Source organism: Canis aureus, chromosome 22, assembly GCF_053574225.1.
Source record: "Canis aureus isolate CA01 chromosome 22, VMU_Caureus_v.1.0, whole genome shotgun sequence".
Lineage (NCBI taxonomy): Eukaryota > Metazoa > Chordata > Mammalia > Carnivora > Canidae > Canis > Canis aureus.
The window spans coordinates 49,099,723-49,116,934 of NC_135632.1; the positions used below are offsets into that span (position 1 = coordinate 49,099,723).

The 17,212-nt window shown below is 36.3% G+C and overlaps 1 protein-coding gene across 6 annotated transcripts in view; it reads left to right on the plus strand.

Moving 5' to 3' along the window:
- FBXL2 (F-box and leucine rich repeat protein 2) overlaps window positions 1–17,212 on the plus strand; it is a 110,707-nt gene that overhangs the window by 5,945 nt on the left and 87,550 nt on the right. The gene's annotated exons all lie outside the window — the stretch shown is intronic.

Genomic DNA, 17,212 nt, shown 5'->3' on the forward strand with positions numbered 1-17,212 from the left:
CAAAGCAGTCTAAATGAAATAAATTCCAGAACATAATGAGCATTCCCAGAAAAAAGGAGACAGATAGATACTTCAATCCGTGGTGGGACAGCAGGAGGAAGAAGAATCTGCTATAGACCAGGAAAGAGAAACCAGCCAAACTTTTATTGACTACATGTGGGCTGGCATGACTATTTGGAATTTTGAAGAGTCCCAGCCACAGAATAAAGCTGCACCCACCTGCCACCTCTTTCCCATGGGCCTTCACTGAGTTTAAGGATAGAGTATGCTGGAGACTGGGGTCAGGGAAAGAGAGCTAAGAATGATCCTGAGGTGGGTGGAGTCTGCTAAAGGCTAGAGGCAGGGCAGGATAGTTAACAAAAATCTCTCTGAGGCTCTAGGGGCTTTTACCAAGTATAAAGTAGGGCTACCAAGGCTGAGGGCGTGGCAGGAGAGCTGGTGAATGTCCCTCCATGGCTCCAGGTTTTCATTGAGGACAAGGCAACAGCCTTTCAGAAGGTGGAGTCAGAGCAGCAGAGGAGAGAGATCTTAAGGCACAAGCAGTGGAGGGTTCTAGTATACTGGGGAGCAAAAATAGTTCCCTAGCTGGCAGCAAGAATGCAAAATAAAGAAAAATCTCTTGAGTTCAGAAAGCAAGCAGCTAAGAGAGCTGTTAAGTTTCCCCACTATTCAGATCCTGACTTCTCCTGAAGGTTCTGATCTTACCCTAAAATGATTTTAACCCAATCTTGAACTGAATCTAATAAATGCTAAAACAAACCTCAAACTCATCTCAACCATAGATTAAAAGGGTTCAATCCCCTTTACCTCCCCATCTGTACCCTAAGCAAACTAATTAAAGAAGGAACTGCCCTTTGTGAAGGTAAATTACTGTTTTTTTTTTTTTTTTAATTCAAGTATTGATATATAGCATTGTTAGTTCCAGGTGTATAACATAATGATTCAGAAACACTGACTATATATGTATATGTATATATGAGAAATGACCACAATAGGCGTAGTTAATATCTATTGCCATACAAGTTATACATTTTCTTTTTGTGATCAGAACTTTTAAGATCTATTCTGTTAACAACTTTTAAATATATGCAGTACAGTATTACTATAGTCACTGTGTTATATCCCACGACTTATTTTCTAACTGAAAATAAGTACCTTTTGACCCCTTTCACCTACTTTGCCCACCCCCACCCCCACACCCCCAGTAACCATAAGCTGTTCACTATATCTGTGAGCTCAGGTGTTTGGGTTTTTTTAAATTTCACATATACATGAGATCATAGGATATTTGTTTTTCTCTATGTGACTTATTTCACTTAGTGTAAATAGCAGGATTTATACCCTCTAGATTCATGTTGTTACAAATGGCAAGACTCCCTTTTATGGCTTTCATCATAAATATACCATAATTTCTTTATCCATTCATCCATTAGATTTTTCCATATCTTGGCTATTATAAGTAATGCTGCAGTGAACATAGGAGTGCAGCTATCTTTTCAAGTTATGTTTTTGTTTTCTTCAGATAAATGTAGAATCTGCATCATAGGGTAGTTCTATTTTGAAGAACCTCCATATTGTTTTCTATAGTGGCTGCACCAGTTTGCATTCTCACCAACAGCGTACAAGGTTCCCTTTTCTCCACATCTTTGCCAACAATTGTTACTCTTTGTTTTTTTTTTTTGTTTTGTATTTTTGTGTGTGTGTTTTTGTGTTTTTTTTTTTTTGTTTTTTTGTTTTTTTGATAATAGCCATTCTGACAGGTGTGAGGTGATCTCATCATGATTTTGACTTGTATTTTCCTGATGATTACTAATGTTGATTACCTTTTCATGTACATGTTGGCCATCTATGTGTCTTCTTTGGAAAAATGTTTATTTAGATCTTCTGCCCACTTTTTTAAGTTAGATTTTTTGTTATTGAGTTGTATGGGTTTATTGTATTTTTAAAGATATTAACCTATAATCAGATAGATGATTTGCAAATATTTTCTACCCTATAGTAGGTTCATTTTAGTGATGATTTCCTTTGGTGTGCAGCAGCTTTTTTTTTTTTTTTTTTTTGTAGTTTGATATAGTTCCACTGTTTATTTTTGCATTTGTTGCTTTTGTTTTTGGTGTCAAACCCAACAAATTGTCTCCAAGCTATCGTCAGGGAGCTTACTGCCTGTTTTGTAGGAGTGTTATGGTTTCAGGTCTTACATTCAAGTCTTTAATCCATTTTCAGTTAATTTTTGTGACTGGTGTAAAATAATGGTCCAGTTTCATTCTTTTGAACATGGCTGTGCAGTTTTACCAACATCACCTATTGAAGAGACTGTCCTATCCTCATTGTATATTCTCTGCTCCTTTGTCATGGATTAATTGATCAGATATGTGTGAGTTTATTTCTAAGCTCCCTAGTCTGTCCTATTGATCTATGTGTTTGTTTTTGTGCCAGTACCATAGTGTTTTGATTACTTTATCTGTAGCATAGTTTGAAAGCTGGGGTTGTAATATCTGCAGTTTTGTTCTTCTTTCTCAAGATTACTTTGGCTCTTTGGACCCTTTCACTTCTGTCTTAACAGTTTTCAGAATATAGGTCTTTAACCTCCTTGGTAAATGTATTCCTAGGTATTTTATTATCTTTGATGTAGTTGTAAATGGGATTTTTTTTCTTCTCCTTTTGCTAGTTGTTATTAGTAATATAGAAACACAACTGATTTCTGGATTGATTTTGTATCCTTTACCAGATTGAAACTTTATTGAATTCATTTATTCTAATGGTGTTTTGGTGGAATCTTTAGGGTTTTCTATGTATAGTACAATGTCATCTGCAAATAGGGACAGTTTTACTTCTTTTTTTCCAATTCGGATGTCTTTTATTTTTTGTCTCCAGTACTACGTTGAATAAAAGCGGTGAAAGTTGACTTTGTTGTCTTGTTTCTGATCTTAAAGGAAAAGCTTTCAGCTTTTCACTATTGAGTAAGATATTAGCTCTGGGTGTGTCATATATGATCTTTGTTATGTTTGTGTTCCCTCTAAACTTACTTTGTTGAGAGTTTTTATCATGAATTGATGTTGAATTTTGTCACATGCTTTTCCTGCATCTATTGAGATGATCATATGACTTTATGCTTTATTTTGTTAGTATGGTGTTTCACATTGATTTGCAGATATTGAACCATCCTTGAATCTCTGGAATAAACTCCACTTGATTATGGTATATGATCCTTGTGGTGTATTTTTAAATTCAGTTTGCAGATATTTTGTTGAAGACTATTATATCTGTGTTCATCAGAACATTATATCAAATTTCATCATACTTTTTTGTTGTGTTTTTGGTATCAGTGTAGAATGGCTTTGTAGAATGAATTGGCTTTGTAGAATGAATTAAGAAGCATTCCTTCCTCTGATGCTTTTTGAAATAGTTTGAAAAAAATAAGTAATAACTATTATTTAAGTATTTGGTAGGAAAAAAAAAAGTATTTGGTAGAATTCACCTGGGAAGCCATCTGGTCCTGGGCTTTGGTTTGTTGGAGGTTTTTTGATTATTGATTCAATTTCATTACTGGTAATTATTCTGTTCATATTTTTTATTTCTTCCTGATTTAGTCTCGAAAGTTTGTATATTTCTAGAAATTTATTCATTTTTTATAAGTTTTCAAGTTTGTTGACATGTAACTTTTTATAGTTTCTCACAGTCTTCTCTCATAGTTCTTCGTAGTTGTGAGGTGTGGGTTGTAACTTTTCTTCTTTCATTTTTGATGTAGTTTACTGGTTCCTCTTTCTCATTGATATGTCTGATTAAAGGTTTATCGAACTTATCTTTTCAAAGAATCAGCTCTGAGTTTCCTTGATTTTTTTTCTATTTTTAAAAATCTGTTTCATTTATTTCTGTTCCGATCTTTATTATTTCCTTCTTTCTACTAACTTTGGGCTATGTTCTTTTTCTAGTTTCTTTAGGTATAAGGTTAGATTTTTTGGAGATTTTTCTTGTTTCTTCAGGCAGGCCTATATCACTATAAGAGCTTTCTTCTTAATAACTGCTTTTGTTGCATCTCTAAGGTTTTGAACCACTGATATCTATCTTTTGTTTGTCTTTATATATATATTTTTTATTTCCTCTTTGATTCATTTTTGACCTAGTGATTGTTTGGTAGTATGTTGCTTAGCCTCCAAGTATTTGCATTTTTTCCTTTTTTTTTTCTTTTCTAGTTTCATACCACTGTGACTGGAAAGGATGCTTGACATGATTTTATTTAAAAACATTTTTTAAGATTTTATTTATTTATTCATGAGAGAGGCAGAGACATAGGCAGAGGGAGAAGCAGATTCTTCTCAGGGAGCCCGATGAGGGACTCAATTCCCGGACCCCAGGATCACACCCTGAACAAAAGGCAGACACTCAACCACTGAGCCACCAGGCAACCCTGGCATGTAGTTTTTTTTTTTTTTTAAGTTTTTATTTATTCATGAGAGATACACACACAGAGAGAGAGAGAGGAACAGACACAGGCAGAGGAAGAAGCAGGCTCCATGCAGGGAGCCTGATGTGGGACTTGATCCCGGGTCTCCAGGATCACACCCTGGGCTGAAGGTGGCACTAAACCACTGAGCCACCTGGGCTGCCCTGGCATGTAGTTTTTTTTTTTAATAATAAATTTATTTTTTATTGGTGTTCAATTTGCCAACATACAGAATAACACCCAGTGCTCATCCCGTCAAGTGCCCCCCTCAGTGCCCATCACCCATTCACCCCCTCCCCCCCGCCCTCTTCCCCTTCCACCACCCCTAGTTCGTTTCCCAGAGTTAGGAGTCTTCATGTTCTGTCTCCCTTTCTGATATTTCCTACCCATTTCTTCTCCCTTCCCTTCTATTCCCTTTCACTATTTTTTATAGTCCCCAAATGAATGAGACCATATAATGTTTGTCCTTCTCCGATTGACTTATTTCACTCAGCATAATACCCTTCAGTTCCATCCACGTTGAAGCAAATGGTGGGTATTTGTCATTTCTAATGGCTGAGTAATATTCCATTGCATACATAAACCACATCTTCTTTATCCATTCATCTTTCGATGGACATCGAGGCTCCTTAGTTTTTAATAGTAGTCTCATATTTCTTTGTATTTCCGTGGTATCAGTTGCAACATCTTTCATTTCTGATTTTATTTGCATCCTTTTTTTTTCCCTTGAGTGTGACTAAAATATCTCCCAACAAACATAAGTCCAGGACCAGATGGCTTCATTGGTGAATTCTATCTGATATTAAATAATTAATATCAATCCTTCTTACGTTCTGCTAAAAAATAGAAGAGAGAACATTTCTAAACTCATTTTACAAAGCCAGAGTTACCCTGATACCAAAACCAGACAAGGACACCACAAGAAAATTACAAGCTGGCATGCCTGGGGTGGCTCAGTGGTTGAGCATCTGCCTTTGGCTCAGGTCATGATCCCAAGGTCCTGGGATCGAGTTCTGCATCAGGCTCACTACAGGGAGCCTGCTTCTCCCTCTGCCTATGTCTCTGCCTCTCTCTGTGTCTCTCATGAATAAATAAATAAAATCTTTAAAAAAAAGAAAATTACAAGCCAAAATCCCTGGTGAACATTTATGCATTATTTATTTTTTCAAAGAAATAACTCTTAGTTTCATCGAACTTTGTAAATAAATGTTCTTTACACACAGTGTCTGACATGAGATAATAAATTTTGAAGTATGCATAGAAACAAATTTTTACATGTGATAAAAGAGTCAGTGATGGTCTAGATGTTGAACATGGTGAACAGAAGATATTAATTAGCAGGAAGATGGAAAACTATAAAAAGAACCAGTTTAGAATGCTAGAAATGAAAAATATATCAGAAATTAAGTATTCATTCGATGGGCTTAACAATAGACTGAACACCAAACCCAAGCCAGATGAATATAAAGAAGTCTAAACTTAGGCAAGTCATAGTCAAATTGCTGGAAATCAAAGATTTTTATAAAGGAGGTAGAAAAGAAAAATAAAGTAAAGAAAGTTTGTCTATAGCAGACCTATACAATAAGAAACATTAAAAGAAGTATTTTGGTGCTGAAGGGAAGTGATAATAAAAGTAACTCAGATCTGAAGGAAGAAATGAATTATACTAGGAAAATTAGAGGATTAAAATATAAGATCAAAAGATTATGGCTGTGTAAAGCAAAAAAATAGCAATGTATTATCGGATACTTAGTATAAGAAGTAGAATATATGACTATAAATGCAAAACAAAAAGAAATTAAGTTTGTGATAAGTTAAAGATGCACTCTGTAATCACTAGAGCAAATGTTAAAAAAGAATACAAATAGCCACAGCTATAAGGTCATTAAAGGAAATTGAATAATATTGCTTTATCAAAAATAAGTTATAAAAGCAGGAACAAAGAAAGAATAGACAGGACAAATGGTAGATAATATCACGATGGTAGACAAAATGAATCATATCAAGAATTACATTTAAATATAAGTAGGAAAAAATATAAGTAGAGCATACACTCCAGTTAAAAGTTAGCAATTGTCAAACCGTATAAAATAGCATGGCCCAGGGGATCCCTGGGTGGCGCAGCGGTTTGGCACCTGCCTTTGGCCCAGGGCATGATCCCGGAGACCCGGGATCAAATCCCACATCAGGCTCCCAGTGCATGGAGCCTGCTTCTCCCTCTGCCTGTCTCTCTCTCTCTCTCTCTCTCTCTCTGTGACTATCATAAATAAATTAAAAAAAAAAATAGCATGGCCCAACTATGTGCTGTCTATAAAAAACACTTTAAATATAAAGGCACACCAAGTGTCCATCAATAGATGAATGGATAAAAAAGATGTGATATGTATCTTACATAGTGGAATATTATTCAGCCATAAGAAGAGTGAAATCTTGCCATTTGCAGCAACATGGATGGAATTAGAGAGTATTATGCTAAGCAAAATAAGGCTTATTTTGCCTTATTTTAAGATAAATACCACAGATGTTTTAAAGATAAATACCACATGATGATTTTACTCAAGTGGAATTTAAGAAACAAATGAACAAAGGAGAAAAGAGAGACAAGCAAGAAACAGACTCTTTAAAAAAAAAAAAAGATTTTGTTTATTTGAGAGTGAGAAAGCATAATGAGGGGGAGGGGCAGAGGGAGAGGGACAAACAGACTCCCCACAGAGCAGGGAACCTGACATAGGGCTCAGTCCTAAAACCCTGAGTTCATGATGAGCAGGAAGTCAGATGCTTAACTGACTGAGCCACCCAGGCACCCTAAGAAACAGACTCTTAACTATAGAAAACAAAACGATGGTTACCAGAGGGAAGATAGATGGGGGCTGAGTGAAATAGGTGATGGGAATTCAAGAGTACACTTTACATGATGAGCACTAAGTAATGTATGGAATTATTGAACCACTAAGTTGTACAGCTGAAACTAATACAGAAACTATACTGGAACTAAAATAAACAATAAGGATGTGATATATGTATATGTATGAATATGTGTGTGTATTTGTAACTACAGTATATATAATTACATTAAAGTTAACTACACTTATTGTGGTAAGCTTTTGTAAGTAATTGCCAAATCACTACATTTTACACCTGAAACTAATATTTGTTTAAAAGACAAGAATACTTTTTCTTTAAGAGTTATTTTTAGGGGGCAGCCCTGGTGGCTCAGCGGTTTAGCGCCGCCTGCAGCCCAGGGCGTGATCCTGGAGACCCAGGATCGAGACCCACATCGGGCTCCCTGCATGATGCCTGCTTCTCCCTCCGCCTGTGTGTCTGCCTCTCTCTCTCTCTCTGAATAAATTAAAAAAATAAAAATAAAATATAAAAAGAGTTATTTTTAGGGATGCCTGGGTGGCTCCGTGGTTGTGTGTGCCTGTGTCTCAGGTAGTGATCCCGGGGTCCTGGGATCAAGTCCCGCATTGGACTCACAGCAGGGAGCCTGCTTCTCTCTGACCTCTCTGTGTGTGTGTGTGTGTGTGTGTGTCTCTCTCATGAATGCGTAAATAAATTCTTAAAAAAAAAAAAGACTTTTTTTAAATTGAATGCTATGACTCTTAAATATTACTGAGAAGGGTCAAAGATGGCAGTAGGACCCTAGGCTTGTCTTGTCCCATGAACCCAGCTAGGTAACTATCAAATTGTCCTAAATACCCCAGAAATTGGCCCGAAGACTGACAGAACAAACTCCACAACTAAAAGAAGAGAAGAGGCCATGCCACATCAAAGAAAATAGGAAGTACAGATACATGGTTTAAGGGAGAAGTGGATCACAGGTACTGTGGAGGGCAGGGAGCTGTGGTCTTAGAGAAGGTTAAGAAAGAGAGGAACATACAGGGGAATGCACAAGGAGAACATTTCCCCAAGGGCACTGGCCTGGAAAATGAGAGCAGCTGAATTTAGTGAGTTCTTGCAACCAACAGGGTTTAAAGCCTGGAGTTTTAAAGGTCAGTGGGCTTGCCTGGAATAAGCAGTGTGGGCACTGCCTTGCTCCAGGAGAGAAGGCAGGCAAACAACCTGGAGACAGACAGTGTGGAAATAGTGATCTGAAGAACACCTGGGGTACACAGAGGGGAGATTATTCACTTATCTTAGAGAATGTTCCTGGGAGGCAACATTCACAGAGATTCCTCTCCAGAAACAGGGGAGCTGGCTGGCATCATTTCCCTCCCCGCACCTCATAAACATAGAGCATGAACAGGGTCACCAGCAGTGCCATCACTGGCTGACTAACTTACTTACACCAAGCCCCATCCCCACCCTCAACCCCAGAACCCCGGCAGGACTACCCTTCTCATTCAAGCTTGCCTCAATCCCAGCATGGCAGATCCCTCCCCCAGAAGACCAGTACAAACCCCTACCATACCACATCTCCACCAGAGAGTTCTGCATGGCTTCAGTTGAAGTAGAAGTAGCATCAGGTCTCATTTAACAAGCAGACCAGAGCACACCTAGTTAAAGCTTACCACATTCAGGCCAGGGACCAAACACTGCCTAGAGCAGGCAAGGAGAGCCTCTGCAGACAACTGGCCTGAAGGACAGAGCAGCCAAAACACAACAGCAGATACTTGCTGAAGTGCCAGGCCCTGAACAGTATATGACCTCTTCTTTGTAAGGCCATTACTTTCAGGAGAGGATAAAATGGACTTTTCCAACAGAAGAAGGCAGAGATTTATACGAAATGCCACGATGGGAGGAATTTATCCTAAAGGAAAGAAAAAGATAAGGCATCTGCCAGAGAAATCAGCAAAACTGATATAAATAACATGCCTGATGGAGAATTTAAAGCAACAATCATAAGGATACTCACTGGGCTTAAGGAAGGAATAGAAGACATTAGTTAGACCTTATGGAAACTACAGAGATAAAAGAGTTAACAAAGAATTCGAGATAAAGAATGCAATAAATGAGATTGGGAACAGGTTTGATGCAATCAACAGCAGCCTGGAAGAAGCAAGAGGAATGAACTAGTGACCTAGAGAACACAATAATGGAAAGTAATGAAGCTGAACAAAAGAGAGTAAGAATTATGCAAAACAAGAATAGAGAACTTAGTGACTCCATCAAATGTGTTAACAGTCATACTATAGGAGTCCCAGAACTGGCCCATTCAGTGAAGCATGTGACTTTTTTTTTTTTTTGTATTTTAAAGATTTTATTTACTTTTTGACAGAGAGAGAGTGAGCACACAAGCAGAAGGAGCAGCAGACAGAGGAAGAAAGAAGCAGGCTCCCATGGAGCAGGGAGCCTGATGCAGGGCTCGAACCCAGGACCTTGGGATCATGACCTGAGCCAAAGGCAGTTGCTTAACTGAGTGAACCACCCAGGAGCCCCAAGCATGTGACTCTTGATCTCAGGGTTGTGAGTTTGAGACCCATGTTGGGTGTAGAGATTACTCAAAAAAAAAAAAAAAAAAAAAAAGTCCCAGAAGAAGAAAGAAAAAAGAGCAGAAAATTTATGTCAAGACATAGCAGAAAACTTCCCTAATCTGAGGAAGGAAACAGACATCCAGATCCAGAAGTAAGGAGAACACCCATCAAAATCAACAAGCATTAGTGCCTTAGTTTTGACCAAGACCTATTGTAATTAAATTTTCAATATACAGTGATAAAAGAAAATGTTAAAAGCATTAAGAGAAATGTCCTTAATCCACAAGGGAAAACCCATAAGGCTAGCTAGAGATTTCTCAACAGAAACTTGGCAAGCCAGAAGGGAGTGAGTGGCATGATATATTCAAAGTGCTGAATGGGAAGAACCTACAGCCAAGAATACTCTGTCCAGCATGGCTATCTTTCAGAATAAAAGGAGAGATAAAGAGTTTCTTAAATGAAAACTAAAGGAGTTCATGACCAATAAATCAGCCCTGCAAGAAATATTAAAGGGGACTCTTTGAGTGAAAAGGAGAGACCGGAAGTAACAAAGACAGGAAAGGATTAGAGAAAATCTCTAGAAACAACAACAAAACAAGTAATAAAATAGCAATAAATATATATCTATCAATAATTACTTTGAATATAAATGGACTAAATGCTTCAATCAAAAGATATAGGGTGTCTGAATAGATACAAAAAAAACCAAACAACTAAGACTTATCTATATGCTACCTACAAGAGACTCATTATAAACCTAAAGATACCTGCAGATTGAAAGTGAGAGGGTGGAGAGAAATATTTATCATATACATGAATGTCAAAAGAAAGGCAGAGTAGCAATACTTACATCAGTCTATATATAGAGAGACCTTTTTTTTTTCCTGTATTTATCCTGTTTTGGGTGTCTCTTTTGGTTATGTGATTAAAGCATTGGCAGTTTCAATTTTTTTGGAAAACTGGTCATTACTTTCAGTTTTATTATTTTTCTGGTCTCTATTTTATTTCTGATTTTTCTTTGTTCCCTTTGTCTACTAAAATTCAGCTAAGTTTCTTCTTTTTCTGGGTTCTTGTGTAATTTTATTTGAACCTTTTTGCTTAATACAAGAATTTGTAGCAAAATTTCACTCTGACATCTGCCTTTGCTGCATCCCATTGGTTTTGAAATATTGTGTTTTTCTTTTGAAACATATTTTGATTTGCCATTTGATTTCTTATTTGGCCTATTTATGTAGTAGTGTGTTGTTTAATATTTACATATTAAATATTTAGTATTTACACTGTATTTTCCAGCTTTATTTTATTGTACTATAGTTTGTTTATTGTTCTATAGTTTTGTACCATTGTGGTTGGAAAATATACTTGTATGGTTTCACTTTTCTTAAATTTGTAATAGTTGTTATATCTCTTTTTATGTAATTTAACAAGGGGATTCTTCTATGTGTACTTGAAGAAAATGTATATATATATATTTTTTGGATGGAATTTTTTATATATATATATTTTAGAGCCATGTATTCTGAAGTATGCTTCAAGTAAAAAATATTCTTACTGAAAAAAATAACTTTAACTGAGGGTACTCATTTAAAATAAAGCATATCAGAGGGGAGGGGAGTGGGGGCAATGGGTGAAATAATTGAAGGGGATTAAGAGTACATTTGTCATGAACACTGAGTAATGATATATAGAATTAGTGGGCAGCCACCATGGAGCAGCAGTTTAGTGCCGCCTGCAGCCTAAGATCCTGGAGACCGGGGATTGAGTCTCATGTCAGGCTCCTGCATGGAGCCTGCTTCTCCCTCTGTCTGTGTCTCTTGTGAATAAATAAATAAATAATATTAAAAAAAATGAATTGGTTAAATCAGGGGCTCCTGGGTGGCTCAGTCAGTTAAGTGTCCAACTTTTGATTTTGGCTCAGGTCATGATCTCAAGGTCATGAGATTGAGCCCCATGTTGGGCTCTATGCTGGGCATGGAACCTGCTTAAGATTCTTTCTCTCCCTCCCTCTGTCCCCACTCACTCACTGTCTAAAAAAAAAAAAAGGAATTGTTGAATCACTATATTGTACACCTGAAACTAATATAACACTATAAATATACTGGAATTAAAATTAAAAAATAAGGGACACCTGGATGGCTCAGCGATTAAGCTCTGCTTTTGGCTCAGGGCATGATCCTAGAGTTCAGGGATCAAGTCCCACATTGGGCTACCTGAGGTGAGTCTGCTTCTCCCTCTGCCTATGTCTCTGCCTCTCTCTTTCTGTGTGTCTCTCATGAATAAATAAAATCTTTTTTAAAAATTTAAAAATAACAAAAAATGAAAAAATGTCAGGTAGATAGAACACTAAGAAATACTGTTTGGTTGCTTTAAAGAGCTATGTAACACATCTTTCACAACAAATATAGAAAATTTGAATCTATAGTGATAATCTAGAAGATTTTTGTATACTCAGGAATGTTATATATTATTGTTTTGTTTTGTTTTTAGATTTATTTATTTTTTAGAGAGAGAGAGAGAGAGTAGAGGGGTGGAGGGGCAGAGAAAGAGAAACCAAGCAGACTCTGTACTCAGCATGGTGCAAAACACAGGGCTTAATCTCATGAGCCTGAGATCATGACCTAAGCCGAAACCAGGAGTCACGCACTTAACTGTGCCAATTAGGTGCCCCTGTGGTCACTGGTATTGTAATAGCATTGTATGGTGACAGATGGTAGCTACACTTGTGATGAGCAAAGCATAGCATATAGATAAGTTGAATCACTTTGTTGTACACTTAAAACTACTGTAACATTGTGTGTCAACTATACTCAAAAATGTTTTTAAAAATAAAAAATGGAAACCACATTTGAAAATATAAGTATGTACACACACATATAAACGCAAAGATTATAAGTAAAAGGATAAAAAAGATGCAAAATTAGAAGAAAGCTGGTGTTGCCATGTTAATATCAGTCAAAGTAGATTTTGGAAAAAGGATAATTTCTAGAAAGTAAGACATTTCATAATGCTGTAAGGGTTAATTCATTGAAAATAAATAACAATCTTAAATGTTTATGTACCTAACTACAAAGCTTCAAAATATATGAAACAAAACTAGACCAAAGGGAGAAAGAAACAAATGTACAATCAGTAGTTTTAAATAGCAACACCTCTTACTAATTGAATTTTTGGGTAAAAAAATAATCAGTAAGGATATAAAAGATGTGTACATCACTACCAACTAACTTGACCTAATTGAAATTCATCTAATGATATACTTCAGTATACAAGAATAGCAAAATGGCAGAAGTAAGTCCTTATTAGTAATCACTTTAAATGTAAAACTGTTAAGCTTACCAAGTTAATACAGACTGGCAGAATGGATTAAAACCCCCAAAACCCATGATCCAATTATGTGCTGTCTATAAGAGACCTCTGATAGACTAAAGATAAATAGGCTGAAAGTAAAAAGATAGGAAAAGATTTTTTATGCAAATACTACCGATATCATACAAAATATACTTCTGAGTTAAAACAATAAACAAAGATGGTCATTATATTTTGATAAATGGCCAATTTTTGAAGAAGTTATAATAATTATAAACATACATGCACCAAACAACAGAGCCCCAAAATATGTACAGCAAACTGACAGAATTAAAAAGGAAACAGTTCAATAATAGAGATTTCACAATCATCATCATAACTATTATTTGTTGAGTACTCACTATTTGCCAAGACTGCTATAGGCATTTTACATATTCGAATTCATTTAACTCACAGCAACCCTTGTGGCAGGGTTATCTATTATTCCCATTTTACAAAAGAGGAAATCATGGCATAGGAAAATTAAATGACGTATCCAAGGTGACAGAGAAGTACATAGCAGAACCTGGATGATAGATGCAGTAAACTAAATTTGGTTCTTAGGGGCTTTCTATTCAAACCTCCCACTGAAAGAAGGGATTTTTTTCTTAACATTCCTGGTTCTGTCATCTCTATAGGAGCACTGTAGATGGAGCATCATCACTTTAAAGAGTAAAACATTCTAGTATAGGCTATTCTGATTGCTATCCAGTTCTTCCTTATGTTGAGTTGCAATCTTGTAATTTTGATTTACTGATCTTTATAACGGAAAATAAGCCTATCCTTCTGACAGCTATTGAGGTATGTGAAGATTGTCATGGTGTCATTCACCACCACCCTCAATACCGTACTTTCAGTAACATGGCAGTTAGCAGTTCAATAAGGAAACAGAAGACTTGAACAACAGTATAAACCAAATAGACCTACTGGAGATGTATAGAACACTCCACTGAACAATAGCAGAATTCGTATTCTTCTCAAATGCCCATGGAACCTATTGCTGTTCCTCTGGAACCTGTCCTGTTTTCCAGGGTAGACCTTATGTTAGGCCACAAAAAATAGTTTAATAAATTTCAAAAGATTGACCTCACATAAAGTATCTTCTCTTATCACAATAGAATGAAGCCAGAGATTGAAAAAACAAACAGAAAGAAAACTGGAAATTTTACAAATACTTGGAAATTAAATGGCACACTCTTAAATAACCAGTGGGTGAAAGAAGAATTAAAAAGGATATCAGAAAATAATTTGAGGCGGGACGCCCGGGTGGCTCAGGATGTGATCCCGGAGTACGGGATCAAGTCCCACATTGAACTCCTGCATGGAACCTGCTTCTCCCTCTGTCTGTGTCTCTGCCTCTGTCTCTTATGAATAAATAAATAAAATCTTAAAAAAAAGGAAAATAATTTGAGGCAAATGGCATTGAAAACACAACATATCAAAACTCATGGGATGCAGTGAAAGCAGCGATCAGAGGGAAGTTTATTGTAAATGCCTACAGTAAAAAGAAGAAAGATCTGAGGCACCTGTGTGGCTCAGTTGATTAAGCGTCTGCCTTTGGCTTGGATCAAGATCTCAGGGCCCCATGTCAGGCTTCCTGATTAGCAGGGAGTCTGCTTCTTCCTCTCTTGCCTGTTCCTACAACTAATGCTCTCTTGTTCTTTCTCTCAAATAAAATCTTGAGGAAAAAATCCCTCAAATCAATAACCTAACCTTACATTTCAAGGAACTAGAAAAAGGTAAATTATCTAATGAACACAGTGCTAAGTGGAGTTTGGAATACAACAGACACTTAAAAAATGTTAGTATCTCACTGTTAAAAGGTAGAGGAAGGTCAGTAATACATCCTCCAGATTGAGAAGGCACTTTAACACTGAAAAATGAAGCAATCTACTCCATACCATTAATACAGAGTTTTATTCAGTCATTTGTTGACAGGGTATTGGGCTAGCAGGTAGATGGAGGATCCAGGGTACTACACATTCTCCACCCAACTTGGACCTTGACCCACACTTTTATAGTACAAGGGGTATGGTGGTGTGGTCACAAGGTAGTTATCTAAAGTGATGCCATCTGGTACTAGAGGATCTGTACTAGATACCTTAAGTGGTACCACCTGTGTGCCCGAGCAGGCTGTCTACTAGTTTTCTAAGGTAGCACCATCTCTACACCAGAGGGGAGAACAAGATGGAGGGCCAAAGATGAAGCCAGTTTTGTCAGCAATCACACTACTAAACGTAATCATTGAAAGTACTTTAAAAATGAATGTAGGATACTTTTTACAGCATTCTTTCCATTTCTGCAGTTTGCTTTGATGGGTTAGGATATATCTGGGTTTTTTAACCTGTTTTTAAAATTGAGGTATTACAGGGACACCTGACTGGCTCAGTTGGTGGAGCGACTCTTGATCTTAAAGTTATGAGTTCCAGACCCATATCAAGTGTAGCGATTACTTAAAAATAAAATCTAGAAATAGATAGAGGTATTACACATATCCTGTGATTTCATCCACTTAAAATGTACAATCCAGTGTGTTTTAGTATATTCTCCAAGTTGTGTCTTCATCACATCTAATTCAAGAACATTTTTATAACTCTAAAAAGAAACTCCATACCCATCTGCTATCATCTAGTCTTAGGTGACCACTAATCTATGTTCTCTCTTGATGGATTTGCCTTTTCTGGATGTTTAATGTAAATGGAATCATACAATATGTGGCCTTTTATATGTGTCTTTTATATAGTGTAATACTTTCAAGGCCATTTCTGTTATATCCATTTCCATTCCTTTTTATTGCTGAATTTTCCAAAGTATGAATATACCACATTTTGATTATCCATTCATCAGCTGGTGAACATTTGGATTGTGTCCACTTTTTTGGCCATTAGGAGTGATAGTGTTGTGAACATTCATGTGCAAGTTTTTGTTTGGACACTTTTTTTTATTTCTCTTAGATACTACCTATGGTTGGAATTGCTAATTTATATGGTAGCTCTATGTTTAACTACTAGACTGTTACCAAAGTGGTTGCATCATTTTAATCTCCAGTATATGAGGATTCCAATTTCTCCACAGTGTCGCCATTATTATCTTTTTATTTTAGCCATCTGTGTGGCTGTGGAATATCTCATTGTGATTTTGATTTGCCCTTTCCTAATGACTAATTATGTTGAGCTTATTTTTATGTGCTTATTGGCTGTTTGCGTATCATCTTTGCAGAAATGTCTACTCAGATCTCATGCTCATTTTTTAACTGGTTTATTTTTCTGTTTGTTGAATTGTGAGAGTTCTTTATGTATTCTGGATATAATTCTCTTATCAGATATGCAATTTGAAGATATTTTTTCCTATTTTATGGATTTTCCTTTCACTTTCTTGGTGATGTCCTATGAAGCACAAAGGTTTTTAATTTTAATGAAACCAATTCATTTTTTCTTTGGTTACTTGTACTTTTGGTGTCAGCTCCAAAACCATTACACAATCCAAGATCACCAAGGTTTATGGTTATGTTTTCTTTTAAAGGGTATAGTTTTAACTCATATTTTTTTAGATCTTTGATCATATTGAGTTAATTTTTTAATGTAATGAGAGGTAAGGATACAGCTTTATTGTTTTGCATGTAGACATCCAGTTGTCCTGACACCGTTTGTTGAAATACTATTTTCCCCCCATTGAATTATCTTAGTGCTTGCCCAAAATTGATTGCTTATAAATATAAGGGTTAATTTCTAGACTATTCTATTCCATTGATCTATATTTCTATCCTATGCTAGTATCATAATGTTTCAATTACTGTAACTTACTGTTTTGAAGTCAGGAAGTATGAGTCCTCCAACTTTGTTTTTCTTGTCAAGATTATTTTGGTTCTTTGGAGACCCTTGCATTTCCATATGAGTTTTAGGATCAACTCTTAAATTAAAAATAAAAGACACCTGGGATTTTGATGGAGATTTCCACTAAATCTGTGGATTAGTGTGAGAAATGTTGCTAACTTAATACTCTTAAATCT